Below are 27,513 nucleotides of genomic sequence, written 5' to 3' on the forward strand. Positions count from 1 at the left end.
TTGAAACCTGTGATGCCCATAGCGAGTTCAGGCCATTAGCGCATCAAATGTAAAGGAGAATGAAGTTTTGGGTGTGTTTGGGTCAATACAATACATCCTCAATTATTCAGTGCAGGCAGCTCAATCCATAGACAATCTATTGTGAAAATACAGCAAGGCTTAAGCAGTAGTCGTGGCCGAGTGGTTAAGGCGATGGACTAGAAATCCATGTTTGTTAGCGCATCAAAATCTTTTGGATGCCATCTTGTTTTCTCTTCTTACACACATTCTATTCCCCTCCTTAAGACTGACACCAGTCAATTTCAGCAGCCACACTGAATAGAAATTATTAATTAGTCAGCTGGTAGAGCGGAGGACTGCAGAGATGATTGGTGTAGAAATCCTTAGGTCGCTGGTTTAATTCCGGCTCGAAGGAGTTGTTTTTAATTTTTGCTCAGATAGCAATTTTTGGCAATTTACAAACTCAAAATATACAGAGTATAAAGCATTCTCTAAGTCTGGGGTAGCCAACTCCAGTCCTCGAGAGCTACCAACAGTTAATGTTTTCCAGCTCACCTCACAGAATCACAAGTGAAGTAATTAGCTCCACCTGTGGATCTTTTAAAATGTGTTAGTGAGTAATAAGTGCACCTGTGCAGCAGCTAGGTTGTCTGGAAGATGGGAACTGTTGGTAGCTCTCGAGGACTGGAGTTGGCTACTGAGAGACATAAGCAGTGGTTGTGGCAAAGTGATTTTTGTAAAAAAATTTTTGTAAATATGATTTTAAAGTTTGAAGCCTGAAAACGTAAGCTTTTTGTTGCAAAATTGCATTTTATGTCGAAAAATATTATCTTCCACAATGCCGAAACCCGGGATCGAACCAGGGACCTTTAGATCTTCAGTCTAACGCTCTCCCAACTGAGCTATTTTGGCAAGCTCCATTGGTCTTGCAATCGTTTTTCGGGGCAAAATGTAAGGAGAATGAAGTTTTGGGTGTATTTGGGTCAATATAATACATCCTCACTTTCTGACTGCAGGCATCTCAATCCATAGAAAATCGATTGTGAAACTAGGACATGGTTTATTCAGTAGTCGTGGCCGAGTGGTTAAGGCGATGGACTAGAAATTCATTAGGGTCTCCCTGCGCAGGTTCAAATCCTGCCGACTACGAACGCCTTAAGTTTTCTCTTTTCTGCAAGTTTTTAAAAACTTGAAACCTGTGATGCCCATAGCGAGTTCAGGCCATTAGCGCATCAAATGGAAAGGAGAATGAAGTTTTGGGTGTGTTTGGGTCAATACAATACATCCTCAATTTCTCAGTGCAGGCAGCTCAATCCATAGACAATCTATTGTGAAAATACAGCAAGGCTTAAGCAGTAGTCGTGGCCGAGTGGTTAAGGCGATGGACTAGAAATCCATGTTTGTTAGTGCATCAAAATCTTTGGGATGCCAGCTTGTTTTCTCTTTTTCTTACACACATTCTCTTCCCCACCAGTCAATTTCAGCAGCCACACTGAAGGAGTTGTTTTTATTTTTTGCTCAGATAGCAATTTTTGGCAATTTACAAACATAAAATATACAGAGTATAAAGCATTCTCTAAGTCTGGGGTAGCCAACTCCAGTCCTCAAGAGCTACCAACAGTTAATGTTTTTCAGCTCACCTCACAGAATCACAAGTGAAGTAATTAGCTCCACCTGTGGATCTTTTAAAATGTGTTAGTGAGTAATGAGTGCACCTGTGCAGCAGCTAGGTTGTCTGGAAGATGGGATCTGTTGGTAGCTCTCGAGGACTGGAGTTGGCTACTGAGAGACATAAGCAGTGGTTGTGGCAAAGGGATTTTTGTAAAAATGTTTTTGTAAATATGATTTTAAAGTTTGAAGCCTGAAAATGTAAGCTTTTTGTTGCAAAATTGCATTTTATGTCGAAAAATATTATCTTCCACAATGCCGAAACCCGGGATCGAAGCAGGGACCTTTAGATCTTCAGTCTATTGCTCTCCCAACTGAGCTATTTCGGCAAGCTCCCTTGGTCTTGCAATCGTTTTTCGGGGCAAAATGTAAGGAGAATGAAGTTTTGGGTGTATTTGGGTCAATATAATACATCCTCACTTTCTGACTGCAGGCATCTCAATCCATAGACAATCTATTGTGAAACATTCTCTTCCCCTCCTTAAGACTGACACCAGTCAATTTCAGCAGCCACAATGAATAGAAATTATTAATTAGAAATTAATTTTCAAAGCCAAATTTTAAACAAAGGTTGTCAAATGGTTATAAACAATAGAAAACAATAGAATATTCACATTATTCCTAGAACACTCATTATGGTTAAGGGGATGGACTTGAAATCCATTGGGGTCTCCCCGCGCAGGTTCAAATCCTGCCGACTACGAACGCCTTAAGTTTTCTCTTTTCTGCAAGTTTTTAAAAACTTGAAACCTGTGATGCCCATAGCGAGTTCAGGCCATTAGCGCATCAAATGTAAAGGAGAATGAAGTTTTGGGTGTGTTTGGGTCAATACAATACATCCTCAATTTCTCAGTGCAGGCAGCTCAATCCATAGACAATCTATTGTGAAAATACAGCAAGGCTTAAGCAGTAGTCGTGGCCGAGTGGTTAAGGCGATGGACTAGAAATCCATGTTTGTAAGTGAATCAAAATCTTTGGGATGCCAGCTTGTTTTCTCTTTTTCTTACACACATTCTCTTCCCCACCAGTCAATTTCAGCAGCCACACTGAATAGAAATTATTAATTAGAAATTAATTTTCAAAGCCAAATTTTAAACAATGTTTGTCAAATGGTTATAAACAATAGAATATTCACATTATTTCTAGAACACTCATTTAGCTAAACATTTAAAGCTATATAAAGAGCATATAATAACATATTTGAGAACCTACAGCATCCTTCGATAGCTCAGCTGGTAGAGCGGAGGACTGTAGAGATGATTGGTGTAGAAATCCTTAGGTCGCTGGTTCAATTCCGGCTCGAAGGAGTTGTTTTTATTTTTTGCTCAGATAGCAATTTTTGGCAATTTACAAACTCAAAATATACAGAGTATAAAGCATTCTCTAAGTCTGGGGTAGCCAACTCCAGTCCTCGAGAGCTACCAACAGTTAATGTTTTTCAGCTCACCTCACAGAATTACAAGTGAAGTAATTAGCTCCACCTGTGGATCTTTTAAAATGTGTTAGTGAGTAATGAGTGCACCTGTGCAGCAGCTAGGTTGTCTGGAATATGGGAACTGTTGGTAGCTCTCGAGGACTGGAGTTTGCTACTGAGAGACATAAGCAGTGGTTGTGGCAAAGTGATTTTTGTAAAAATGTTTTTGTAAATATGATTTTAAAGTTTGAAGCCTGAAACCGTAAGCTTTTTGTTGCAAAATTGCATTTTATGTCGAAAAATATTATCTTCCACAATGCCGAAACCCGGGATCGAAGCAGGGACCTTTAGATCTTCAGTCTATTGCTCTCCCAACTGAGCTATTTCGGCAAGCTCCCTTGGTCTTGCTATCGTTTTTCGGGGCAAAATGTAAGGAGAATGAAGTTTTGGGTGTATTTGGGTCAATATAATACATCCTCACTTTCTGACTGCAGGCATCTCAATCCATAGACAATCTATTGTGAAACTAGGACATGGTTTATTCAGTAGTCGTGGCCGAGTGGTTAAGGCGATGGACTTGAAATCCATTGGGGTCTCCCCACGCAGGTTCAAATCCTGCCGACTACGAACGCCTTAAGTTTTCTCTTTTCTGCAGTTTTTAAAAACTTGAAACCTGTGATGCCCATAGCGAGTTCAGGCCATTAGCGCATCAAATGTAAAGGAGAATGAAGTTTTGGGTGTGTTTGGGTCAATACAATACATCCTCAATTATTCAGTGCAGGCAGCTCAATCCATAGACAATCTATTGTGAAAATACAGCAAGGCTTAAGCAGTAGTCGTGGCCGAGTGGTTAAGGCGATGGACTAGAAATCCATGTTTGTTAGCGCATCAAAATCTTTTGGATGCCATCTTGTTTTCTCTTTTTCTTACACACATTCTCTTCCCCACCAGTCAATTTCAGCAGCCACACTGAAGGAGTTGTTTTTATTTTTTGCTCAGATAGCAATTTTTGGCAATTTACAAACTCAAAATATACAGAGTATAAAGCATTCTCTAAGTCTGGGGTAGCCAACTCCAGTCCTCGAGAGCTACCAACAGTTAATGTTTTTCAGCTCATGTTCTAATTTGTTATTAAATATTGTTATATGATCTTTCATCATACAGCGCCACTTCCTTCTTTCTTTTTCACTTGCATTATTGGGACTGACAACCCCATTACCAAGTGGCAGCTCCTGACAAAACACCGCTGGTAAGCGCCTGTCTGTGCACCCAAGGTAGCACGTCCAATCCAATGTTTTTCAGCTCACCTCACAGAATCACAAGTGAAGTAATTAGCTCCACCTGTGGATCTTTTAAAATGTGTTAGTGAGTAATGAGTGCACCTGTGCAGCAGCTAGGTTGTCTGGAAGATGGGAACTGTTGGTAGCTCTCGAGGACTGGAGTTGGCTACTGAGAGACATAAGCAGTGGTTGTGGCAAAGTGATTTTTGTAAAAATGTTTTTGTAAATATGATTTTAAAGTTTGAAGCCTGAAAACGTAAGCTTTTTGTTGCAAAATTGCATTTTATGTCGAAAAATATTATCTTCCACAATGCCGAAACCCGGGATCGAAGCAGGGACCTTTAGATCTTCAGTCTATTGCTCTCCCAACTGAGCTATTTCGGCAAGCTCCCTTGGTCTTGCAATCGTTTTTCGGGGCAAAATGTAAGGAGAATGAAGTTTTGGGTGTATTTGGGTCAATATAATACATCCTCACTTTCTGACTGCAGGAATCTCAATCCATAGACAATCTATTGTGAAACTAGAACATGGTTTATTCAGTAGTCGTGGCCAAGTGGTTAAGGCGATGGACTTGAAATCCATTGGGGTCTCCCCGCGCAGGTTCAAATCCTGCCGACTACGAACGCCTTAAGTTTTCTCTTTTCTGCAAGTTTTTAAAAACTTGAAACCTGTGATGCCCATAGCGAGTTCAGGCCATTAGCGCATCAAATGTAAAGGAGAATGAAGTTTTGGGTGTGTTTGGGTCAATACAATACATCCTCAATTTCTCAGTGCAATGTGTTAGTGAGTAATGAGTGCACCTGTGCAGCAGCTAGGTTGTCTGGAAGATGGGAACTGTTGGTAGCTCTCGAGGACTGGAGTTGGCTACTGAGAGACATAAGCAGTGGTTGTGGCAAAGTGATTTTTGTAAAAATGTTTTTGTAAATATGATTTTAAAGTTTGAAGCCTGAAAACGTAAGCTTTTTGTTGCAAAATTGCATTTTATGTCGAAAAATATTATCTTCCACAATGCCGAAACCCGGGATCGAACCAGGGACCTTTAGATATTCAGTCTAACGCTCTCCCAACTGAGCTATTTCGGCAAGCTCCATTGGTCTTGGTCTTGCAATCGTTTTTCGGGGCAAAATGTAAGGAGAATGAAGTTTTGGGTGTATTTGGGTCAATATAATACATCCTCACTTTCTGACTGCAGGCATCTAAATCCATAGACAATCTATTGTGAAACTAGGACATGGTTTATTCAGTAGTCGTGGCCGAGTGGTTAAGGCGATGGACTTGAAATCCATTGGGGTCTCCCCGCGCAGGTTCAAATCCTGCCGACTACGAACGCCTTAAGTTTTCTCTTTTCTGCAAGTTTTTAAAAACTTGAAACCTGTGATGCCCATAGCGAGCTCAGGCCTATAGCGCATCAAATGTTAAAGAGAATGAAGTTTTGGGTGTGTTTGGGTCAATACAATACATCCTCAATTTCTCAGTGCAGGCAGCTCAATCCATAGACAATCTATTGTGAAAATACAGCAAGGCTTAAGCAGTAGTCGTGGCCGAGTGGTTAAGGCGATGGACTAGAAATCCATGTTTGTAAGTGCATCAAAATCTTTGGGATGCCAGCTTGTTTTCTCTTTTTCTTACACACATTCTCTTCCCCACCAGTCAATTTCAGCAGCCACACTGAATAGAAATTATTAATTAGAAATTAATTTTCAAAGCCAAATTTTAAACAAAGGTTGTCAAATGGTTATAAACAATAGAATATTCACATTATTCCTAGAACACTCATTTAGCTAAACATTTAAAGCTATATAAAGAGCATATAATAACATATTTGAGAACCTACAGCATCCTTCGATAGCTCAGCTGGTAGAGCGGAGGACTGCAGAGATGATTGGTGTAGAAATCCTTAGGTCGCTGGTTTAATTCCGGCTCGAAGGAGTTGTTTTTAATTTTTGCTCAGATAGCAATTTTTGGCAATTTACAAACTCAAAATATACAGAGTATAAAGCATTCTCTAAGTCTGGGGTAGCCAACTCCAGTCCTCGAGAGCTACCAACAGTTAATGTTTTCCAGCTCACCTCACAGAATCACAAGTGAAGTAATTAGCTCCACCTGTGGATCTTTTAAAATGTGTTAGTGAGTAAGGAGTGCACCTGTGCAGCAGCTAGGTTGTCTGGAAGCTGGGAACTGTTGGTAGCTCTCGAGGACTGGAGTTGGCTACTGAGAGACATAAGCAGTGGTTGTGGCAAAGTGATTTTTGTAAAAATGTTTTTGTAAATATGATTTTAAAGTTTGAAACCTGAAAACGTAAGCTTTTTGTTGCAAAATTGCATTTTATGTCGAAAAATATTATCTTCCACAATGCCGAAATCCGGGATCGAACCAGGGACCTTTAGATCTTCAGTCTAACGCTCTCCCAACTGAGCTATTTTGGCAAGCTCCATTGGTCTTGCAATCGTTTTTCGGGGCAAAATGTAAGGAGAATGAAGTTTTGGGTGTATTTGGGTCAATATAATACATCCTCACTTTCTGACTGCAGGCATCTCAATCCATAGACAATCGATTGTGAAACTAGGACATGGTTTATTCAGTAGTCGTGGCCGAGTGGTTAAGGCGATGGACTAGAAATTCATTAGGGTCTCCCTGCGCAGGTTCAAATCCTGCCGACTACGAACGCCTTAAGTTTTCTCTTTTCTGCAAGTTTTTAAAAACTTGAAACCTGTGATGCCCATAGCGAGTTCAGGCCATTAGCGCATCAAATTGAAAGGAGAATGAAGTTTTGGGTGTGTTTGGGTCAATACAATACATCCTCAATTTCTCAGTGCAGGCAGCTCAATCCATAGACAATCTATTGTGAAAATACAGCAAGGCTTAAGCAGTAGTCGTGGCCGAGTGGTTAAGGCGATGGACTAGAAATCCATGTTTGTTAGTGCATCAAAATCTTTGGGATGCCAGCTTGTTTTCTCTTTTTCTTACACACATTCTCTTCCCCACCAGTCAATTTCAGCAGCCACACTGAAGGAGTTGTTTTTATTTTTTGCTCAGATAGCAATTTTTGGCAATTTACAAACATAAAATATACAGAGTATAAAGCATTCTCTAAGTCTGGGGTAGCCAACTCCAGTCCTCAAGAGCTTCCAACAGTTAATGTTTTTCAGCTCACCTCACAGAATCACAAGTGAAGTAATTAGCTCCACCTGTGGATCTTTTAAAATGTGTTAGTGAGTAATGAGTGCACCTGTGCAGCAGCTAGGTTGTCTGGAAGATGGGATCTGTTGGTAGCTCTCGAGGACTGGAGTTGGCTACTGAGAGACATAAGCAGTGGTTGTGGCAAAGGGATTTTTGTAAAAATGTTTTTGTAAATATGATTTTAAAGTTTGAAGCCTGAAAATGTAAGCTTTTTGTTGCAAAATTGCATTTTATGTCGAAAAATATTATCTTCCACAATGCCGAAACCCGGGATCGAAGCAGGGACCTTTAGATCTTCAGTCTATTGCTCTCCCAACTGAGCTATTTCGGCAAGCTCCCTTGGTCTTGCAATCGTTTTTCGGGGCAAAATGTAAGGAGAATGAAGTTTTGGGTGTATTTGGGTCAATATAATACATCCTCACTTTCTGACTGCAGGCATCTCAATCCATAGACAATCTATTGTGAAACATTCTCTTCCCCTCCTTAAGACTGACACCAGTCAATTTCAGCAGCCACAATGAATAGAAATTATTAATTAGAAATTAATTTTCAAAGCCAAATTTTAAACAAAGGTTGTCAAATGGTTATAAACAATAGAAAACAATAGAATATTCACATTATTCCTAGAACACTCATTATGGTTAAGGGGATGGACTTGAAATCCATTGGGGTCTCCCCGCGCAGGTTCAAATCCTGCCGACTACGAACGCCTTAAGTTTTCTCTTTTCTGCAAGTTTTTAAAAACTTGAAACCTGTGATGCCCATAGCGAGTTCAGGCCATTAGCGCATCAAATGTAAAGGAGAATGAAGTTTTGGGTGTGTTTGGGTCAATACAATACATCCTCAATTTCTCAGTGCAGGCAGCTCAATCCATAGACAATCTATTGTGAAAATACAGCAAGGCTTAAGCAGTAGTCGTGGCCGAGTGGTTAAGGCGATGGACTAGAAATCCATGTTTGTAAGTGAATCAAAATCTTTGGGATGCCAGCTTGTTTTCTCTTTTTCTTACACACATTCTCTTCCCCACCAGTCAATTTCAGCAGCCACACTGAATAGAAATTATTAATTAGAAATTAATTTTCAAAGCCAAATTTTAAACAAAGGTTGTCAAATGGTTATAAACAATAGAATATTCACATTATTCCTAGAACACTCATTTAGCTAAACATTTAAAGCTATATAAAGAGCATATAATAACATATTTTAAAACCTACAGCGTCCTTCGATAGCTCAGCTGGTAGAGCGGAGGACTGTAGAGATGATTGGTGTAGAAATCCTTAGGTCGCTGGTTCAATTCCGGCTCGAAGGAGTTGTTTTTATTTTTTGCTCAGATAGCAATTTTTGGCAATTTACAAACTCAAAATATACAGAGTATAAAGCATTCTCTAAGTCTGGGGTAGCCAACTCCAGTCCTCGAGAGCTACCAACAGTTAATGTTTTTCAGCTCACCTCACAGAATCACAAGTGAAGTAATTAGCTCCACCTGTGGATCTTTTAAAATGTGTTAGTGAGTAATGAGTGCACCTGTGCAGCAGCTAGGTTGTCTGGAAGATGGGAACTGTTGGTAGCTCTCGAGGACTGGAGTTTGCTACTGAGAGACATAAGCAGTGGTTGTGGCAAAGTGATTTTTGTAAAAATGTTTTTGTAAATATGATTTTAAAGTTTGAAGCCTGAAACCGTAAGCTTTTTGTTGCAAAATTGCATTTTATGTCGAAAAATATTATCTTCCACAATGCCGAAACCCGGGATCGAAGCAGGGACCTTTAGATCTTCAGTCTATTGCTCTCCCAACTGAGCTATTTTGGCAAGCTCCCTTGGTCTTGCTATCGTTTTTCGGGGCAAAATGTAAGGAGAATGAAGTTTTGGGTGTATTTGGGTCAATATAATACATCCTCACTTTCTGACTGCAGGCATCTAAATCCATAGACAATCTATTGTGAAACTAGGACATGGTTTATTCAGTAGTCGTGGCCGAGTAGTTAAGGCGATGGACTTGAAATCCATTGGGGTCTCCCCGCGCAGGTTCAAATCCTGCCGACTACGAACGCCTTAAGTTTTCTCTTTTCTGCAAGTTTTTAAAAACTTGAAACCTGTGATGCCCATAGCGAGCTCAGGCCATTAGCGCATCAAATGTTAAAGAGAATGAAGTTTTGGGTGTGTTTGGGTCAATACAATACATCCTCAATTTCTCAGTGCAGGCAGCTCAATCCATAGACAATCTATTGTGAAAATACAGCAAGGCTTAAGCAGTAGTCGTGGCCGAGTGGTTAAGGCGATGGACTAGAAATCCATGTTTGTAAGTGCATCAAAATCTTTGGGATGCCAGCTTGTTTTCTCTTTTTCTTACACACATTCTCTTCCCCACCAGTCAATTTCAGCAGCCACACTGAATAGAAATTATTAATTAGAAATTAATTTTCAAAGCCAAATTTTAAACAAAGGTTGTCAAATGGTTATAAACAATAGAATATTCACATTATTCCTAGAACACTCATTTAGCTAAACATTTAAAGCTATATAAAGAGCATATAATAACATATTTGAGAACCTACAGCATCCTTCGATAGCTCAGCTGGTAGAGCGGAGGACTGCAGAGATGATTGGTGTAGAAATCCTTAGGTCGCTGGTTTAATTCCGGCTCGAAGGAGTTGTTTTTAATTTTTGCTCAGATAGCAATTTTTGGCAATTTACAAACTCAAAATATACAGAGTATAAAGCATTCTCTAAGTCTGGGGTAGCCAACTCCAGTCCTCGAGAGCTACCAACAGTTAATGTTTTCCAGCTCACCTCACAGAATCACAAGTGAAGTAATTAGCTCCACCTGTGGATCTTTTAAAATGTGTTAGTGAGTAAGGAGTGCACCTGTGCAGCAGCTAGGTTGTCTGGAAGCTGGGAACTGTTGGTAGCTCTCGAGGACTGGAGTTGGCTACTGAGAGACATAAGCAGTGGTTGTGGCAAAGTGATTTTTGTAAAAATGTTTTTGTAAATATGATTTTAAAGTTTGAAGCCTGAAAACGTAAGCTTTTTGTTGCAAAATTGCATTTTATGTCGAAAAATATTATCTTCCACAATGCCGAAATCCGGGATCGAACCAGGGACCTTTAGATCTTCAGTCTAACGCTCTCCCAACTGAGCTATTTTGGCAAGCTCCATTGGTCTTGCAATCGTTTTTCGGGGCAAAATGTAAGGAGAATGAAGTTTTGGGTGTATTTGGGTCAATATAATACATCCTCACTTTCTGACTGCAGGCATCTCAATCCATAGACAATCGATTGTGAAACTAGGACATGGTTTATTCAGTAGTCGTGGCCGAGTGGTTAAGGCGATGGACTAGAAATTCATTAGGGTCTCCCTGCGCAGGTTCAAATCCTGCCGACTACGAACGCCTTAAGTTTTCTCTTTTCTGCAAGTTTTTAAAAACTTGAAACCTGTGATGCCCATAGCGAGTTCAGGCCATTAGCGCATCAAATTGAAAGGAGAATGAAGTTTTGGGTGTGTTTGGGTCAATACAATACATCCTCAATTTCTCAGTGCAGGCAGCTCAATCCATAGACAATCTATTGTGAAAATACAGCAAGGCTTAAGCAGTAGTCGTGGCCGAGTGGTTAAGGCGATGGACTAGAAATCCATGTTTGTTAGTGCATCAAAATCTTTGGGATGCCAGCTTGTTTTCTCTTTTTCTTACACACATTCTCTTCCCCACCAGTCAATTTCAGCAGCCACACTGAAGGAGTTGTTTTTATTTTTTGCTCAGATAGCAATTTTTGGCAATTTACAAACATAAAATATACAGAGTATAAAGCATTCTCTAAGTCTGGGGTAGCCAACTCCAGTCCTCAAGAGCTTCCAACAGTTAATGTTTTTCAGCTCACCTCACAGAATCACAAGTGAAGTAATTAGCTCCACCTGTGGATCTTTTAAAATGTGTTAGTGAGTAATGAGTGCACCTGTGCAGCAGCTAGGTTGTCTGGAAGATGGGATCTGTTGGTAGCTCTCGAGGACTGGAGTTGGCTACTGAGAGACATAAGCAGTGGTTGTGGCAAAGGGATTTTTGTAAAAATGTTTTTGTAAATATGATTTTAAAGTTTGAAGCCTGAAAATGTAAGCTTTTTGTTGCAAAATTGCATTTTATGTCGAAAAATATTATCTTCCACAATGCCGAAACCCGGGATCGAAGCAGGGACCTTTAGATCTTCAGTCTATTGCTCTCCCAACTGAGCTATTTCGGCAAGCTCCCTTGGTCTTGCAATCGTTTTTCGGGGCAAAATGTAAGGAGAATGAAGTTTTGGGTGTATTTGGGTCAATATAATACATCCTCACTTTCTGACTGCAGGCATCTCAATCCATAGACAATCTATTGTGAAACATTCTCTTCCCCTCCTTAAGACTGACACCAGTCAATTTCAGCAGCCACAATGAATAGAAATTATTAATTAGAAATTAATTTTCAAAGCCAAATTTTAAACAAAGGTTGTCAAATGGTTATAAACAATAGAAAACAATAGAATATTCACATTATTCCTAGAACACTCATTATGGTTAAGGGGATGGACTTGAAATCCATTGGGGTCTCCCCGCGCAGGTTCAAATCCTGCCGACTACGAACGCCTTAAGTTTTCTCTTTTCTGCAAGTTTTTAAAAACTTGAAACCTGTGATGCCCATAGCGAGTTCAGGCCATTAGCGCATCAAATGTAAAGGAGAATGAAGTTTTGGGTGTGTTTGGGTCAATACAATACATCCTCAATTTCTCAGTGCAGGCAGCTCAATCCATAGACAATCTATTGTGAAAATACAGCAAGGCTTAAGCAGTAGTCGTGGCCGAGTGGTTAAGGCGATGGACTAGAAATCCATGTTTGTAAGTGAATCAAAATCTTTGGGATGCCAGCTTGTTTTCTCTTTTTCTTACACACATTCTCTTCCCCACCAGTCAATTTCAGCAGCCACACTGAATAGAAATTATTAATTAGAAATTAATTTTCAAAGCCAAATTTTAAACAAAGGTTGTCAAATGGTTATAAACAATAGAATATTCACATTATTCCTAGAACACTCATTTAGCTAAACATTTAAAGCTATATAAAGAGCATATAATAACATATTTTAAAACCTACAGCGTCCTTCGATAGCTCAGCTGGTAGAGCGGAGGACTGTAGAGATGATTGGTGTAGAAATCCTTAGGTCGCTGGTTCAATTCCGGCTCGAAGGAGTTGTTTTTATTTTTTGCTCAGATAGCAATTTTTGGCAATTTACAAACTCAAAATATACAGAGTATAAAGCATTCTCTAAGTCTGGGGTAGCCAACTCCAGTCCTCGAGAGCTACCAACAGTTAATGTTTTTCAGCTCACCTCACAGAATCACAAGTGAAGTAATTAGCTCCACCTGTGGATCTTTTAAAATGTGTTAGTGAGTAATGAGTGCACCTGTGCAGCAGCTAGGTTGTCTGGAAGATGGGAACTGTTGGTAGCTCTCGAGGACTGGAGTTTGCTACTGAGAGACATAAGCAGTGGTTGTGGCAAAGTGATTTTTGTAAAAATGTTTTTGTAAATATGATTTTAAAGTTTGAAGCCTGAAACCGTAAGCTTTTTGTTGCAAAATTGCATTTTATGTCGAAAAATATTATCTTCCACAATGCCGAAACCCGGGATCGAAGCAGGGACCTTTAGATCTTCAGTCTATTGCTCTCCCAACTGAGCTATTTTGGCAAGCTCCCTTGGTCTTGCTATCGTTTTTCGGGGCAAAATGTAAGGAGAATGAAGTTTTGGGTGTATTTGGGTCAATATAATACATCCTCACTTTCTGACTGCAGGCATCTCAATCCATAGACAATCTATTGTGAAACTAGGACATGGTTTATTCAGTAGTCGTGGCCGAGTGGTTAAGGCGATGGACTTGAAATCCATTGGGGTCTCCCCGCGCAGGTTCAAATCCTGCCGACTACGAACGCCTTAAGTTTTCTCTTTTCTGCAAGTTTTTAAAAACTTGAAACCTGTGATGCCCATAGCGAGTTCAGGCCATTAGCGCATCAAATGTAAAGGAGAATGAAGTTTTGGGTGTGTTTGGGTCAATACAATACATCCTCAATTTCTCAGTGCAGGCAGCTCAATCCATAGACAATCTATTGTGAAAATACAGCAAGGCTTAAGCAGTAGTCGTGGCCGAGTGGTTAAGGCGATGGACTAGAAATCCATGTTTGTTAGTGCATCAAAATCTTTGGGATGCCAGCTTGATTTCTCTTTTTCTTACACACATTCTCTTCCCCACCAGTCAATTTCAGCAGCCACACTGAAGGAGTTGTTTTTATTTTTTGCTCAGATAGCAATTTTTGGCAATTTACAAACTCAAAATATACAGAGTATAAAGCATTCTCTAAGTCTGGGGTAGCCAACTCCAGTCCTCGAGCTACCAACAGTTAATGTTTTTCAGCTCATGTTCTAATTTGTTATTAAATATTGTTATATGATCTTTCATCATACAGCGCCACTTCCTTCTTTCTTTTTCACTTGCATTATTGGGACTGACAACCCCATTACCAAGTGGCAGCTCCTGACAAAACACCCCTGGTAAGCGCCTGTCTGTGCACCCAAGGTAGCACGTCCAATCCAATGTTTTTCAGCTCACCTCACAGAATCACAAGTGAAGTAATTAGCTCCACCTGTGGATCTTTTAAAATGTGTTAGTGAGTAATGAGTGCACCTGTGCAGCAGCTAGGTTGTCTGGAAGATGGGAACTGTTGGTAACTCTCGAGGACTGGAGTTGGCTACTGAGAGACATAAGCAGTGGTTGTGGCAAAGTGATTTTTGTAAAAATGTTTTTGTAAATATGATTTTAAAGTTTGAAGCCTGAAAACGTAAGCTTTTTGTTGCAAAATTGCATTTTATGTCGAAAAATATTATCTTCCACAATGCCGAAACCCGGGATCGAAGCAGGGACCTTTAGATCTTCAGTCTATTGCTCTCCCAACTGAGCTATTTCGGCAAGCTCCCTTGGTCTTGCAATCGTTTTTCGGGGCAAAATGTAAGGAGAATGAAGTTTTGGGTGTATTTGGGTCAATATAATACATCCTCACTTTCTGACTGCAGGAATCTCAATCCATAGACAATCTATTGTGAAACTAGAACATGGTTTATTCAGTAGTCGTGGCCAAGTGGTTAAGGCGATGGACTTGAAATCCATTGGGGTCTCCCCGCGCAGGTTCAAATCCTGCCGACTACGAACGCCTTAAGTTTTCTCTTTTCTGCAAGTTTTTAAAAACTTGAAACCTGTGATGCCCATAGCGAGTTCAGGCCATTAGCGCATCAAATGTAAAGGAGAATGAAGTTTTGGGTGTGTTTGGGTCAATACAATACATCCTCAATTTCTCAGTGCAATGTGTTAGTGAGTAATGAGTGCACCTGTGCAGCAGCTAGGTTGTCTGGAAGATGGGAACTGTTGGTAGCTCTCGAGGACTGGAGTTGGCTACTGAGAGACATAAGCAGTGGTTGTGGCAAAGGGATTTTTGTAAAAATGTTTTTGTAAATATGATTTTAAAGTTTGAAGCCTGAAAACGTAAGCTTTTTGTTGCAAAATTGCATTTTATGTCGAAAAATATTATCGTCCACAATGCCGAAACCCGGGATCGAACCAGGGACCTTTAGATATTCAGTCTAACCCTCTCCCAACTGAGCTGTTTCGGCAAGCTCCATTGGTCTTGGTCTTGCAATCGTTTTTCGGGGCAAAATGTAAGGAGAATGAAGTTTTGGGTGTATTTGGGTCAATATAATACATCCTCACTTTCTGACTGCAGGCATCTAAATCCATAGACAATCTATTGTGAAACTAGAACATGGTTTATTCAGTAGTCGTGGCCGAGTGGTTAAGGCGATGGACTTGAAATCCATTGGGGTCTCCCCGCGCAGGTTCAAATCCTGCCGACTACGAACGCCTTAAGTTTTCTCTTTTCTGCAAGTTTTTAAAAACTTGAAACCTGTGATGCCCATAGCGAGTTCAGGCCATTAGCGCATCAAATGTAAAGGAGAATGAAGTTTTGGGTGTGTTTGGGTCAATACAATACATCCTCAATTTCTCAGTGCAGGCAGCTCAATCCATAGACAATCTATTGTGAAAATACAGCAAGGCTTAAGCAGTAGTCGTGGCCGAGTGGTTAAGGCGATGGACTAGAAATCCATGTTTGTAAGTGCATCAAAATCTTTGGGATGCCAGCTTGTTTTCTCTTTTTCTTACACACATTCTCTTCCCCACCAGTCAATTTCAGCAGCCACACTGAATAGAAATTATTAATTAGAAATTAATTTTCAAAGCCAAATTTTAAACAAAGGTTGTCAAATGGTTATAAACAATAGAATATTCACATTATTCCTAGAACACTCATTTAGCTAAACATTTAAAGCTATATAAAGAGCATATAATAACATATTTGAGAACCTACAGCATCCTTCGATAGCTCAGCTGGTAGAGCGGAGGACTGTAGAGATGATTGGTGTAGAAATCCTTAGGTCGCTGGTTCAATTCCGGCTCGAAGGAGTTGTTTTTATTTTTTGCTCAGATAGCAATTTTTGGCAATTTACAAACTCAAAATATACAGAGTATAAAGCATTCTCTAAGTCTGGGGTAGCCAACTCCAGTCCTCGAGAGCTACCAACAGTTAATGTTTTTCAGCTCACCTCACAGAATCACAAGTGAAGTAATTAGCTCCACCTGTGGATCTTTTAAAATGTGTTAGTGAGTAATGAGTGCACCTGTGCAGCAGCTAGGTTGTCTGGAAGATGGGAACTGTTGGTAGCTCTCGAGGACTGGAGTTGGCTACTGAGAGACATAAGCAGTGGTTGTGGCAAAGTGATTTTTGTAAAAATGTTTTTGTAAATATGATTTTAAAGTTTGAAGCCTGAAAACGTAAGCTTTTTGTTGCAAAATTGCATTTTATGTCGAAAAATATTATCTTCCACAATGCCGAAACCCGGGATCGAAGCAGGGACCTTTAGATCTTCAGTCTATTGCTCTCCCAACTGAGCTATTTCAGCAAGCTCCCTTGGTCTTGCTATCGTTTTTCGGGGCAAAATGTAAGGAGAATGAAGTTTTGGGTGTATTTGGGTCAATGTAATACATCCTCACTTTCGAACTGCAGGCATCTCAATCCATAGACAATCTATTGTGAAACTAGGACATGGCTTATTCAGTAGTCGTGGCCGAGTGGTTAAGGCGATGGACTTGAAATCCATTGGGGTCTCCCCGCGCAGGTTCAAATCCTGCCGACTACGAACACCTTAAGTTTTCTCTTTTCTGCAAGTTTTTAAAAACTTGAAACCTGTGATGCCCATAGCGAGTTCAGGCCATTAGCGCATCAAATGTAAAGGAGAATGAAGTTTTGGGTGTGTTTGGGTTTAATACAATACATCCTCAATTTCTCAGTGCAGGCAGCTCAATCCATAGACAATCTATTGTGAAAATACAGCAAGGCTTATGCAGTAGTCGTGGCTGAGTGGTTAAGGCGATGGACTAGAAATCCATGTTTGTTAGTGCATCAAAATCTTTGGGATGCCAGCTTGATTTCTCTTTTTCTTACACACATTCTCTTCCCCACCAGTCAATTTCAGCAGCCACACTGAAGGAGTTGTTTTTATTTTTTGCTCAGATAGCAATTTTTGGCAATTTACAAACTCAAAATATACAGAGTATAAAGCATTCTCTAAGTCTGGGGTTGCCAACTCCAGTCCTCGAGAGCTACCAACAGTTAATGTTTTTCAGCTCATGTTCTAATTTGTTATTAAATATTGTTATATGATCTTTCATCATACAGCGCCACTTCCTTCTTTCTTTTTCACTTGCATTATTGGGACTGACAACCCCATTACCAAGTGGCAGCTCCTGACAAAACACCCCTGGTAAGCGCCTGTCTGTGCACCCAAGGTAGCACGTCCAATCCAATGTTTTTCAGCTCACCTCACAGAATCGCAAGTGAAGTAATTAGCTCCACCTGTGGATCTTTTAAAATGTGTTAGTGAGTAATGAGTGCACCTGTGCAGCAGCTAGGTTGTCTGGAAGATGGGAACTGTTGGTAGCTCTCGAGGACTGGAGTTGGCTACTGAGAGACATAAGCAGTGGTTGTGGCAAAGTGATTTTTGTAAAAATGTTTTTGTAAATATGATTTTAAAGTTTGAAGCCTGAAAACGTAAGCTTTTTGTTGCAAAATTGCATTTTATGTCGAAAAATATTATCTTCCACAATGCCGAAACCCGGGATCGAAGCAGGGACCTTTAGATCTTCAGTCTATTGCTCTCCCAACTGAGCTATTTCGGCAAGCTCCCTTGGTCTTGCAATCGTTTTTCGGGGCAAAATGTAAGGAGAATGAAGTTTTGGGTGTATTTGGGTCAATATAATACATCCTCACTTTCTGACTGCAGGCATCTCAATCCATAGACAATCTATTGTGAAACTAGGACATGGTTTATTCAGTAGTCGTGGCCGAGTGGTTAAGGCGATGGACTTGAAATCCATTGGGGTCTCCCTGCGCAGGTTCAAATCCTGCCGACTACGAACGCCTTAAGTTTTCTCTTTTCTGCAAGTTTTTAAAAACTTGAAACCTGTGATGCCCATAGCGAGTTCAGGCCATTAGCGCATCAAATGTAAAGGAGAATGAAGTTTTGGGTGTGTTTGGGTTTAATACAATACATCCTCAATTTCTCAGTGCAGGCAGCTCAATCCATAGACAATCTATTGTGAAAATACAGCAAGGCTTAAGCAGTAGTCGTGGCTGAGTGGTTAAGGCGATGGACTAGAAATCCATGTTTGTTAGTGCATCAAAATCTTTGGGATGCCAGCTTGATTTCTCTTTTTCTTACACACATTCTCTTCCCCACCAGTCAATTTCAGCAGCCACACTGAAGGAGTTGTTTTTATTTTTTGCTCAGATAGCAATTTTTGGCAATTTACAAACTCAAAATATACAGAGTATAAAGCATTCTCTAAGTCTGGGGTTGCCAACTCCAGTCCTCGAGAGCTACCAACAGTTAATGTTTTTCAGCTCATGTTCTAATTTGTTATTAAATATTGTTATATGATCTTTCATCATACAGCGCCACTTCCTTCTTTCTTTTTCACTTGCATTATTGGGACTGACAACCCCATTACCAAGTGGCAGCTCCTGACAAAACACCCCTGGTAAACGCCTGTCTGTGCACCCAAGGTAGCACGTCCAATCCAATGTTTTTCAGCTCACCTCACAGAATCACAAGTGAAGTAATTAGCTCCACCTGTGGATCTTTTAAAATGTGTTAGTGAGTAATGAGTGCACCTGTGCAGCAGCTAGGTTGTCTGGAAGATGGGAACTGTTGGTAGCTCTCGAGGACTGGAGTTGGCTACTGAGAGACATAAGCAGTGGTTGTGGCAAAGTGATTTTTGTAAAAATGTTTTTGTAAATATGATTTTAAAGTTTGAAGCCTGAAAACGTAAGCTTTTTGTTGCAAAATTGCATTTTATGTCGAAAAATATTATCTTCCACAATGCCGAAACCCGGGATCGAAGCAGGGACCTTTAGATCTTCAGTCTATTGCTCTCCCAACTGAGCTATTTCAGCAAGCTCCCTTGGTCTTGCTATCGTTTTTCGGGGCAAAATGTAAGGAGAATGAAGTTTTGGGTGTATTTGGGTCAATGTAATACATCCTCACTTTCGAACTGCAGGCATCTCAATCCATAGACAATCTATTGTGAAACTAGGACATGGCTTATTCAGTAGTCGTGGCCGAGTGGTTAAGGCGATGGACTTGAAATCCATTGGGGTCTCCCCGCGCAGGTTCAAATCCTGCCGACTACGAACACCTTAAGTTTTCTCTTTTCTGCAAGTTTTTAAAAACTTGAAACCTGTGATGCCCATAGCGAGTTCAGGCCATTAGCGCATCAAATGTAAAGGAGAATGAAGTTTTGGGTGTGTTTGGGTTTAATACAATACATCCTCAATTTCTCAGTGCAGGCAGCTCAATCCATAGACAATCTATTGTGAAAATACAGCAAGGCTTATGCAGTAGTCGTGGCTGAGTGGTTAAGGCGATGGACTAGAAATCCATGTTTGTTAGTGCATCAAAATCTTTGGGATGCCAGCTTGATTTCTCTTTTTCTTACACACATTCTCTTCCCCACCAGTCAATTTCAGCAGCCACACTGAAGGAGTTGTTTTTATTTTTTGCTCAGATAGCAATTTTTGGCAATTTACAAACTCAAAATATACAGAGTATAAAGCATTCTCTAAGTCTGGGGTTGCCAACTCCAGTCCTCGAGAGCTACCAACAGTTAATGTTTTTCAGCTCATGTTCTAATTTGTTATTAAATATTGTTATATGATCTTTCATCATACAGCGCCACTTCCTTCTTTCTTTTTCACTTGCATTATTGGGACTGACAACCCCATTACCAAGTGGCAGCTCCTGACAAAACACCCCTGGTAAGCGCCTGTCTGTGCACCCAAGGTAGCACGTCCAATCCAATGTTTTTCAGCTCACCTCACAGAATCGCAAGTGAAGTAATTAGCTCCACCTGTGGATCTTTTAAAATGTGTTAGTGAGTAATGAGTGCACCTGTGCAGCAGCTAGGTTGTCTGGAAGATGGGAACTGTTGGTAGCTCTCGAGGACTGGAGTTGGCTACTGAGAGACATAAGCAGTGGTTGTGGCAAAGTGATTTTTGTAAAAATGTTTTTGTAAATATGATTTTAAAGTTTGAAGCCTGAAAACGTAAGCTTTTTGTTGCAAAATTGCATTTTATGTCGAAAAATATTATCTTCCACAATGCCGAAACCCGGGATCGAAGCAGGGACCTTTAGATCTTCAGTCTATTGCTCTCCCAACTGAGCTATTTCGGCAAGCTCCCTTGGTCTTGCAATCGTTTTTCGGGGCAAAATGTAAGGAGAATGAAGTTTTGGGTGTATTTGGGTCAATATAATACATCCTCACTTTCTGACTGCAGGCATCTCAATCCATAGACAATCTATTGTGAAACTAGGACATGGTTTATTCAGTAGTCGTGGCCGAGTGGTTAAGGCGATGGACTTGAAATCCATTGGGGTCTCCCTGCGCAGGTTCAAATCCTGCCGACTACGAACGCCTTAAGTTTTCTCTTTTCTGCAAGTTTTTAAAAACTTGAAACCTGTGATGCCCATAGCGAGTTCAGGCCATTAGCGCATCAAATGTAAAGGAGAATGAAGTTTTGGGTGTGTTTGGGTTTAATACAATACATCCTCAATTTCTCAGTGCAGGCAGCTCAATCCATAGACAATCTATTGTGAAAATACAGCAAGGCTTAAGCAGTAGTCGTGGCTGAGTGGTTAAGGCGATGGACTAGAAATCCATGTTTGTTAGTGCATCAAAATCTTTGGGATGCCAGCTTGATTTCTCTTTTTCTTACACACATTCTCTTCCCCACCAGTCAATTTCAGCAGCCACACTGAAGGAGTTGTTTTTATTTTTTGCTCAGATAGCAATTTTTGGCAATTTACAAACTCAAAATATACAGAGTATAAAGCATTCTCTAAGTCTGGGGTTGCCAACTCCAGTCCTCGAGAGCTACCAACAGTTAATGTTTTTCAGCTCATGTTCTAATTTGTTATTAAATATTGTTATATGATCTTTCATCATACAGCGCCACTTCCTTCTTTCTTTTTCACTTGCATTATTGGGACTGACAACCCCATTACCAAGTGGCAGCTCCTGACAAAACACCCCTGGTAAACGCCTGTCTGTGCACCCAAGGTAGCACGTCCAATCCAATGTTTTTCAGCTCACCTCACAGAATCACAAGTGAAGTAATTAGCTCCACCTGTGGATCTTTTAAAATGTGTTAGTGAGTAATGAGTGCACCTGTGCAGCAGCTAGGTTGTCTGGAAGATGGGAACTGTTGGTAGCTCTCGAGGACTGGAGTTGGCTACTGAGAGACATAAGCAGTGGTTGTGGCAAAGTGATTTTTGTAAAAATGTTTTTGTAAATATGATTTTAAAGTTTGAAGCCTGAAAACGTAAGCTTTTTGTTGCAAAATTGCATTTTATGTCGAAAAATATTATCTTCCACAATGCCGAAACCCGGGATCGAAGCAGGGACCTTTAGATCTTCAGTCTATTGCTCTCCCAACTGAGCTATTTCGGCAAGCTCCCTTGGTCTTGCAATCGTTTTTCGGGGCAAAATGTAAGGAGAATGAAGTTTTGGGTGTATTTGGGTCAATATAATACATCCTCACTTTCTGACTGCAGGCATCTCAATCCATAGACAATCTATTGTGAAACTAGGACATGGTTTATTCAGTAGTCGTGGCCGAGTGGTTAAGGCGATGGACTTGAAATCCATTGGGGTCTCCCTGCGCAGGTTCAAATCCTGCCGACTACGAACGCCTTAAGTTTTCTCTTTTCTGCAAGTTTTTAAAAACTTGAAACCTGTGATGCCCATAGCGAGTTCAGGCCATTAGCGCATCAAATGTAAAGGAGAATGAAGTTTTGGGTGTGTTTGGGTCAATACAATACATCCTCAATTTCTCAGTGCAGGCAGCTCAATCCATAGACAATCTATTGTGAAAATACAGCAAGGCTTAAGCAGTAGTCGTGGCCGAGTGGTTAAGGCGATGGACTAGAAATCCATGTTTGTAAGTGCATCAAAATCTTTGGGATGCCAGCTTGTTTTCTCTTTTTCTTACACACATTCTCTTCCCCACCAGTCAATTTCAGCAGCCACACTGAATAGAAATTATTAATTAGAAATTAATTTTCAAAGCCAAATTTTAAACAAAGGTTGTCAAATGGTTATAAACAATAGAATATTCACATTATTCCTAGAACACTCATTTAGCTAAACATTTAAAGCTATATAAAGAGCATATAATAACATATTTGAGAACCTACAGCATCCTTCGATAGCTCAGCTGGTAGAGCGGAGGACTGCAGAGATGATTGGTGTAGAAATCCTTAGGTCGCTGGTTTAATTCCGGCTCGAAGGAGTTGTTTTTAATTTTTGCTCAGATAGCAATTTTTGGCAATTTACAAACTCAAAATATACAGAGTATAAAGCATTCTCTAAGTCTGGGGTTGCCAACTCCAGTCCTCGAGAGCTACCAACAGTTAATGTTTTTCAGCTCATGTTCTAATTTGTTATTAAATATTGTTATATGATCTTTCATCATACAGCGCCACTTCCTTCTTTCTTTTTCACTTGCATTATTGGGACTGACAACCCCATTACCAAGTGGCAGCTCCTGACAAAACACCCCTGGTAAACGCCTGTCTGTGCACCCAAGGTAGCACGTCCAATCCAATGTTTTTCAGCTCACCTCACAGAATCACAAGTGAAGTAATTAGCTCCACCTGTGGATCTTTTAAAATGTGTTAGTGAGTAATGAGTGCACCTGTGCAGCAGCTAGGTTGTCTGGAAGATGGGAACTGTTGGTAGCTCTCGAGGACTGGAGTTGGCTACTGAGAGACATAAGCAGTGGTTGTGGCAAAGTGATTTTTGTAAAAATGTTTTTGTAAATATGATTTTAAAGTTTGAAGCCTGAAAACGTAAGCTTTTTGTTGCAAAATTGCATTTTATGTCGAAAAATATTATCTTCCACAATGCCGAAACCCGGGATCGAAGCAGGGACCTTTAGATCTTCAGTCTATTGCTCTCCCAACTGAGCTATTTCGGCAAGCTCCCTTGGTCTTGCAATCGTTTTTCGGGGCAAAATGTAAGGAGAATGAAGTTTTGGGTGTATTTGGGTCAATATAATACATCCTCACTTTCTGACTGCAGGCATCTCAATCCATAGACAATCTATTGTGAAACTAGGACATGGTTTATTCAGTAGTCGTGGCCGAGTGGTTAAGGCGATGGACTTGAAATCCATTGGGGTCTCCCTGCGCAGGTTCAAATCCTGCCGACTACGAACGCCTTAAGTTTTCTCTTTTCTGCAAGTTTTTAAAAACTTGAAACCTGTGATGCCCATAGCGAGTTCAGGCCATTAGCGCATCAAATGTAAAGGAGAATGAAGTTTTGGGTGTGTTTGGGTCAATACAATACATCCTCAATTTCTCAGTGCAGGCAGCTCAATCCATAGACAATCTATTGTGAAAATACAGCAAGGCTTAAGCAGTAGTCGTGGCCGAGTGGTTAAGGCGATGGACTAGAAATCCATGTTTGTAAGTGCATCAAAATCTTTGGGATGCCAGCTTGTTTTCTCTTTTTCTTACACACATTCTCTTCCCCACCAGTCAATTTCAGCAGCCACACTGAATAGAAATTATTAATTAGAAATTAATTTTCAAAGCCAAATTTTAAACAAAGGTTGTCAAATGGTTATAAACAATAGAAAACAATAGAATATTCACATTATTCCTAGAACACTCATTATGGTTAAGGGGATGGACTTGAAATCCATTGGGGTCTCCCCGCGCAGGTTCAAATCCTGCCGACTACGAACGCCTTAAGTTTTCTCTTTTCTGCAAGTTTTTAAAAACTTGAAACCTGTGATGCCCATAGCGAGTTCAGGCCATTAGCGCATCAAATGTAAAGGAGAATGAAGTTTTGGGTGTGTTTGGGTCAATACAATACATCCTCAATTTCTCAGTGCAGGCAGCTCAATCCATAGACAATCTATTGTGAAAATACAGCAAGGCTTAAGCAGTAGTCGTGGCCGAGTGGTTAAGGCGATGGACTAGAAATCCATGTTTGTAAGTGAATCAAAATCTTTGGGATGCCAGCTTGTTTTCTCTTTTTCTTACACACATTCTCTTCCCCACCAGTCAATTTCAGCAGCCACACTGAATAGAAATTATTAATTAGAAATTAATTTTCAAAGCCAAATTTTAAACAAAGGTAGTCAAATGGTTATAAACAATAGAATATTCACATTATTCCTAGAACACTCATTTAGCTAAACATTTAAAGCTATATAAAGAGCATATAATAACATATTTGAGAACCTACAGCATCCTTCGATAGCTCAGCTGGTAGAGCGGAGGACTGTAGAGATGATTGGTGTAGAAATCCTTAGGTCGCTGGTTCAATTCCGGCTCGAAGGAGTTGTTTTTATTTTTTGCTCAGATAGCAATTTTTGGCAATTTACAAACTCAAAATATACAGAGTATAAAGCATTCTCTAAGTCTGGGGTAGCCAACTCCAGTCCTCGAGAGCTACCAACAGTTAATGTTTTTCAGCTCACCTCACAGAATCACAAGTGAAGTAATTAGCTCCACCTGTGGATCTTTTAAAATGTGTTAGTGAGTAATGAGTGCACCTGTGCAGCAGCTAGGTTGTCTGGAAGATGGGAACTGTTGGTAGCTCTCGAGGACTGGAGTTTGCTACTGAGAGACATAAGCAGTGGTTGTGGCAAAGTGATTTTTGTAAAAATGTTTTTGTAAATATGATTTTAAAGTTTGAAGCCTGAAACCGTAAGCTTTTTGTTGCAAAATTGCATTTTATGTCGAAAAATATTATCTTCCACAATGCCGAAACCCGGGATCGAAGCAGGGACCTTTAGATCTTCAGTCTATTGCTCTCCCAACTGAGCTATTTTGGCAAGCTCCCTTGGTCTTGCTATCGTTTTTCGGGGCAAAATGTAAGGAGAATGAAGTTTTGGGTGTATTTGGGTCAATATAATACATCCTCACTTTCTGACTGCAGGCATCTCAATCCATAGACAATCTATTGTGAAACTAGGACATGGTTTATTCAGTAGTCGTGGCCGAGTGGTTAAGGCGATGGACTAGAAATCCATTGGGGTCTCCCCGCGCAGGTTCAAATCCTGCCGACTACGAACGCCTTAAGTTTTCTCTTTTCTGCAAGTTTTTAAAAACTTGAAACCTGTGATGCCCATAGCGAGTTCAGGCCATTAGCGCATCAAATGTAAAGGAGAATGAAGTTTTGGGTGTGTTTGGGTCAATACAATACATCCTCAATTTCTCAGTGCAATGTGTTAGTGAGTAATGAGTGCACCTGTGCAGCAGCTAGGTTGTCTGGAAGATGGGAACTGTTGGTAGCTCTCGAGGACTGGAGTTGGCTACTGAGAGACATAAGCAGTGGTTGTGGCAAAGTGATTTTTGTAAAAATGTTTTTGTAAATATGATTTTAAAGTTTGAAGCCTGAAAACGTAAGCTTTTTGTTGCAAAATTGCATTTTATGTCGAAAAATATTATCTTCCACAATGCCGAAACCCGGGATCGAACCAGGGACCTTTAGATATTCAGTCTAACCCTCTCCCAACTGAGCTATTTCGGCAAGCTCCATTGGTCTTGGTCTTGCAATCGTTTTTCGGGGCAAAATGTAAGGAGAATGAAGTTTTGGGTGTATTTGGGTCAATATAATACATCCTCACTTTCTGACTGCAGGCATCTAAATCCTTAGACAATCTATTGTGAAACTACGACATGGTTTATTCAGTAGTCGTGGCCGAGTGGTTAAGGCGATGGACTTGAAATCCATTGGGGTCTCCCCGCGCAGGTTCAAATCCTGCCGACTACGAATGCCTTAAGTTTTCTCTTTTCTGCAAGTTTTTAAAAACTTGAAACCTGTGATGCCCATAGCGAGTTCAGGCCATTAGCGCATCAAATGTAAAGGAGAATGAAGTTTTGGGTGTGTTTGGGTCAATACAATACATCCTCAATTTCTCAGTGCAGGCAGCTCAATCCATAGACAATCTATTGTGAAAATACAGCAAGGCTTAAGCAGTAGTCGTGGCCGAGTGGTTAAGGCGATGGACTAGAAATCCATGTTTGTAAGTGCATCAAAATCTTTGGGATGCCAGCTTGTTTTCTCTTTTTCTTACACACATTCTCTTCCCCACCAGTCAATTTCAGCAGCCACACTGAATAGAAATTATTAATTAGAAATTAATTTTCAAAGCCAAATTTTAAACAAAGGTTGTCAAATGGTTATAAACAATAGAATATTCACATTATTCCTAGAACACTCATTTAGCTAAACATTTAAAGCTATATAAAGAGCATATAATAACATATTTGAGAACCTACAGCATCCTTCGATAGCTCAGCTGGTAGAGCGGAGGACTGTAGAGATGATTGGTGTAGAAATCCTTAGGTCGCTGGTTCAATTCCAGCTCGAAGGAGTTGTTTTTATTTTTTGCTCAGATAGCAATTTTTGGCAATTTACAAACTCAAAATATACAGAGTATAAAGCATTCTCTAAGTCTGGGGTAGCCAACTCCAGTCCTCGAGAGCTACCAACAGTTAATGTTTTTCAGCTCACCTCACAGAATTACAAGTGAAGTAATTAGCTCCACCTGTGGATCTTTTAAAATGTGTTAGTGAGTAATGAGTGCACCTGTGCAGCAGCTAGGTTGTCTGGAATATGGGAACTGTTGGTAGCTCTCGAGGACTGGAGTTTGCTACTGAGAGACATAAGCAGTGGTTGTGGCAAAGTGATTTTTGTAAAAATGTTTTTGTAAATATGATTTTAAAGTTTGAAGCCTGAAACCGTAAGCTTTTTGTTGCAAAATTGCATTTTATGTCGAAAAATATTATCTTCCACAATGCCGAAACCCGGGATCGAAGCAGGGACCTTTAGATCTTCAGTCTATTGCTCTCCCAACTGAGCTATTTCGGCAAGCTCCCTTGGTCTTGCTATCGTTTTTCGGGGCAAAATGTAAGGAGAATGAAGTTTTGGGTGTATTTGGGTCAATATAATACATCCTCACTTTCTGACTGCAGGCATCTCAATCCATAGACAATCTATTGTGAAACTAGGACATGGTTTATTCAGTAGTCGTGGCCGAGTGGTTAAGGCGATGGACTTGAAATCCATTGGGGTCTCCCCGCGCAGGTTCAAATCCTGCCGACTACGAACGCCTTAAGTTTTCTCTTTTCTGCAAGTTTTTAAAAACTTGAAACCTGTGATGCCCATAGCGAGTTCAGGCCATTAGCGCATCAAATGTAAAGGAGAATGAAGTTTTGGGTGTGTTTGGGTCAATACAATACATCCTCAATTTCTCAGTGCAGGCAGCTCAATCCATAGA

The 27,513-nt window shown here is 40.3% G+C and overlaps 33 non-coding genes across 33 annotated transcripts; 28 read left to right on the forward strand and 5 right to left on the reverse strand.

Annotated features, from left to right (window-relative positions):
• Positions 1 to 839: 839 nt before the first annotated feature.
• Positions 840 to 912, reverse strand: TRNAF-GAA (transfer RNA phenylalanine (anticodon GAA)). The gene has a single exon. It is a non-coding gene; the product is annotated as a tRNA-Phe (tRNA).
• A 155-nt stretch (positions 913 to 1,067) lies between these two features.
• On the forward strand, positions 1,068 to 1,149 carry TRNAS-AGA (transfer RNA serine (anticodon AGA)). The gene has a single exon. It is a non-coding gene; the product is annotated as a tRNA-Ser (tRNA).
• Positions 1,150 to 2,885: 1,736 nt separating this feature from the next.
• On the forward strand, positions 2,886 to 2,975 carry TRNAY-GUA (transfer RNA tyrosine (anticodon GUA)). Its single transcript is given in 2 exon segments — positions 2,886 to 2,922; positions 2,940 to 2,975. It is a non-coding gene; the product is annotated as a tRNA-Tyr (tRNA).
• A 652-nt stretch (positions 2,976 to 3,627) lies between these two features.
• Positions 3,628 to 3,709, forward strand: TRNAS-UGA (transfer RNA serine (anticodon UGA)). The gene has a single exon. It is a non-coding gene; the product is annotated as a tRNA-Ser (tRNA).
• Positions 3,710 to 4,901: 1,192 nt separating this feature from the next.
• Positions 4,902 to 4,983, forward strand: TRNAS-UGA (transfer RNA serine (anticodon UGA)). Its single transcript has one exon. It is a non-coding gene; the product is annotated as a tRNA-Ser (tRNA).
• A 388-nt stretch (positions 4,984 to 5,371) lies between these two features.
• TRNAF-GAA (transfer RNA phenylalanine (anticodon GAA)) lies at positions 5,372 to 5,444 on the reverse strand. The gene has a single exon. It is a non-coding gene; the product is annotated as a tRNA-Phe (tRNA).
• A 161-nt stretch (positions 5,445 to 5,605) lies between these two features.
• TRNAS-UGA (transfer RNA serine (anticodon UGA)) lies at positions 5,606 to 5,687 on the forward strand. Its single transcript has one exon. It is a non-coding gene; the product is annotated as a tRNA-Ser (tRNA).
• Positions 5,688 to 6,201: 514 nt separating this feature from the next.
• Positions 6,202 to 6,291, forward strand: TRNAC-GCA (transfer RNA cysteine (anticodon GCA)). The gene is given in 2 exon segments: positions 6,202 to 6,238; positions 6,256 to 6,291. It is a non-coding gene; the product is annotated as a tRNA-Cys (tRNA).
• Positions 6,292 to 6,715: 424 nt separating this feature from the next.
• On the reverse strand, positions 6,716 to 6,788 carry TRNAF-GAA (transfer RNA phenylalanine (anticodon GAA)). Its single transcript has one exon. It is a non-coding gene; the product is annotated as a tRNA-Phe (tRNA).
• A 155-nt stretch (positions 6,789 to 6,943) lies between these two features.
• Positions 6,944 to 7,025, forward strand: TRNAS-AGA (transfer RNA serine (anticodon AGA)). Its single transcript has one exon. It is a non-coding gene; the product is annotated as a tRNA-Ser (tRNA).
• Positions 7,026 to 8,761: 1,736 nt separating this feature from the next.
• Positions 8,762 to 8,851, forward strand: TRNAY-GUA (transfer RNA tyrosine (anticodon GUA)). Its single transcript is given in 2 exon segments — positions 8,762 to 8,798; positions 8,816 to 8,851. It is a non-coding gene; the product is annotated as a tRNA-Tyr (tRNA).
• A 652-nt stretch (positions 8,852 to 9,503) lies between these two features.
• On the forward strand, positions 9,504 to 9,585 carry TRNAS-UGA (transfer RNA serine (anticodon UGA)). Its single transcript has one exon. It is a non-coding gene; the product is annotated as a tRNA-Ser (tRNA).
• A 514-nt stretch (positions 9,586 to 10,099) lies between these two features.
• Positions 10,100 to 10,189, forward strand: TRNAC-GCA (transfer RNA cysteine (anticodon GCA)). Its single transcript is given in 2 exon segments — positions 10,100 to 10,136; positions 10,154 to 10,189. It is a non-coding gene; the product is annotated as a tRNA-Cys (tRNA).
• A 424-nt stretch (positions 10,190 to 10,613) lies between these two features.
• On the reverse strand, positions 10,614 to 10,686 carry TRNAF-GAA (transfer RNA phenylalanine (anticodon GAA)). Its single transcript has one exon. It is a non-coding gene; the product is annotated as a tRNA-Phe (tRNA).
• Positions 10,687 to 10,841: 155 nt separating this feature from the next.
• TRNAS-AGA (transfer RNA serine (anticodon AGA)) lies at positions 10,842 to 10,923 on the forward strand. Its single transcript has one exon. It is a non-coding gene; the product is annotated as a tRNA-Ser (tRNA).
• A 1,736-nt stretch (positions 10,924 to 12,659) lies between these two features.
• Positions 12,660 to 12,749, forward strand: TRNAY-GUA (transfer RNA tyrosine (anticodon GUA)). Its single transcript is given in 2 exon segments — positions 12,660 to 12,696; positions 12,714 to 12,749. It is a non-coding gene; the product is annotated as a tRNA-Tyr (tRNA).
• Positions 12,750 to 13,401: 652 nt separating this feature from the next.
• Positions 13,402 to 13,483, forward strand: TRNAS-UGA (transfer RNA serine (anticodon UGA)). The gene has a single exon. It is a non-coding gene; the product is annotated as a tRNA-Ser (tRNA).
• Positions 13,484 to 14,674: 1,191 nt separating this feature from the next.
• TRNAS-UGA (transfer RNA serine (anticodon UGA)) lies at positions 14,675 to 14,756 on the forward strand. The gene has a single exon. It is a non-coding gene; the product is annotated as a tRNA-Ser (tRNA).
• A 622-nt stretch (positions 14,757 to 15,378) lies between these two features.
• Positions 15,379 to 15,460, forward strand: TRNAS-UGA (transfer RNA serine (anticodon UGA)). The gene has a single exon. It is a non-coding gene; the product is annotated as a tRNA-Ser (tRNA).
• A 514-nt stretch (positions 15,461 to 15,974) lies between these two features.
• TRNAY-GUA (transfer RNA tyrosine (anticodon GUA)) lies at positions 15,975 to 16,064 on the forward strand. The gene is given in 2 exon segments: positions 15,975 to 16,011; positions 16,029 to 16,064. It is a non-coding gene; the product is annotated as a tRNA-Tyr (tRNA).
• Positions 16,065 to 16,716: 652 nt separating this feature from the next.
• On the forward strand, positions 16,717 to 16,798 carry TRNAS-UGA (transfer RNA serine (anticodon UGA)). The gene has a single exon. It is a non-coding gene; the product is annotated as a tRNA-Ser (tRNA).
• A 1,194-nt stretch (positions 16,799 to 17,992) lies between these two features.
• TRNAS-UGA (transfer RNA serine (anticodon UGA)) lies at positions 17,993 to 18,074 on the forward strand. Its single transcript has one exon. It is a non-coding gene; the product is annotated as a tRNA-Ser (tRNA).
• Positions 18,075 to 19,268: 1,194 nt separating this feature from the next.
• On the forward strand, positions 19,269 to 19,350 carry TRNAS-UGA (transfer RNA serine (anticodon UGA)). The gene has a single exon. It is a non-coding gene; the product is annotated as a tRNA-Ser (tRNA).
• A 1,194-nt stretch (positions 19,351 to 20,544) lies between these two features.
• TRNAS-UGA (transfer RNA serine (anticodon UGA)) lies at positions 20,545 to 20,626 on the forward strand. The gene has a single exon. It is a non-coding gene; the product is annotated as a tRNA-Ser (tRNA).
• Positions 20,627 to 21,820: 1,194 nt separating this feature from the next.
• Positions 21,821 to 21,902, forward strand: TRNAS-UGA (transfer RNA serine (anticodon UGA)). Its single transcript has one exon. It is a non-coding gene; the product is annotated as a tRNA-Ser (tRNA).
• Positions 21,903 to 22,416: 514 nt separating this feature from the next.
• Positions 22,417 to 22,506, forward strand: TRNAC-GCA (transfer RNA cysteine (anticodon GCA)). Its single transcript is given in 2 exon segments — positions 22,417 to 22,453; positions 22,471 to 22,506. It is a non-coding gene; the product is annotated as a tRNA-Cys (tRNA).
• Positions 22,507 to 23,348: 842 nt separating this feature from the next.
• TRNAS-UGA (transfer RNA serine (anticodon UGA)) lies at positions 23,349 to 23,430 on the forward strand. Its single transcript has one exon. It is a non-coding gene; the product is annotated as a tRNA-Ser (tRNA).
• Positions 23,431 to 24,475: 1,045 nt separating this feature from the next.
• TRNAY-GUA (transfer RNA tyrosine (anticodon GUA)) lies at positions 24,476 to 24,565 on the forward strand. The gene is given in 2 exon segments: positions 24,476 to 24,512; positions 24,530 to 24,565. It is a non-coding gene; the product is annotated as a tRNA-Tyr (tRNA).
• A 652-nt stretch (positions 24,566 to 25,217) lies between these two features.
• On the forward strand, positions 25,218 to 25,299 carry TRNAS-AGA (transfer RNA serine (anticodon AGA)). Its single transcript has one exon. It is a non-coding gene; the product is annotated as a tRNA-Ser (tRNA).
• A 388-nt stretch (positions 25,300 to 25,687) lies between these two features.
• Positions 25,688 to 25,760, reverse strand: TRNAF-GAA (transfer RNA phenylalanine (anticodon GAA)). Its single transcript has one exon. It is a non-coding gene; the product is annotated as a tRNA-Phe (tRNA).
• Positions 25,761 to 25,921: 161 nt separating this feature from the next.
• TRNAS-UGA (transfer RNA serine (anticodon UGA)) lies at positions 25,922 to 26,003 on the forward strand. The gene has a single exon. It is a non-coding gene; the product is annotated as a tRNA-Ser (tRNA).
• A 514-nt stretch (positions 26,004 to 26,517) lies between these two features.
• TRNAY-GUA (transfer RNA tyrosine (anticodon GUA)) lies at positions 26,518 to 26,607 on the forward strand. The gene is given in 2 exon segments: positions 26,518 to 26,554; positions 26,572 to 26,607. It is a non-coding gene; the product is annotated as a tRNA-Tyr (tRNA).
• Positions 26,608 to 27,259: 652 nt separating this feature from the next.
• On the forward strand, positions 27,260 to 27,341 carry TRNAS-UGA (transfer RNA serine (anticodon UGA)). The gene has a single exon. It is a non-coding gene; the product is annotated as a tRNA-Ser (tRNA).
• The last annotated feature ends 172 nt before the right edge of the window (positions 27,342 to 27,513 follow it).

Source organism: Crinia signifera, chromosome 3 (assembly GCF_055691185.1).
Source record: "Crinia signifera chromosome 3, ASM5569118v1, whole genome shotgun sequence".
Lineage (NCBI taxonomy): Eukaryota > Metazoa > Chordata > Amphibia > Anura > Myobatrachidae > Crinia > Crinia signifera.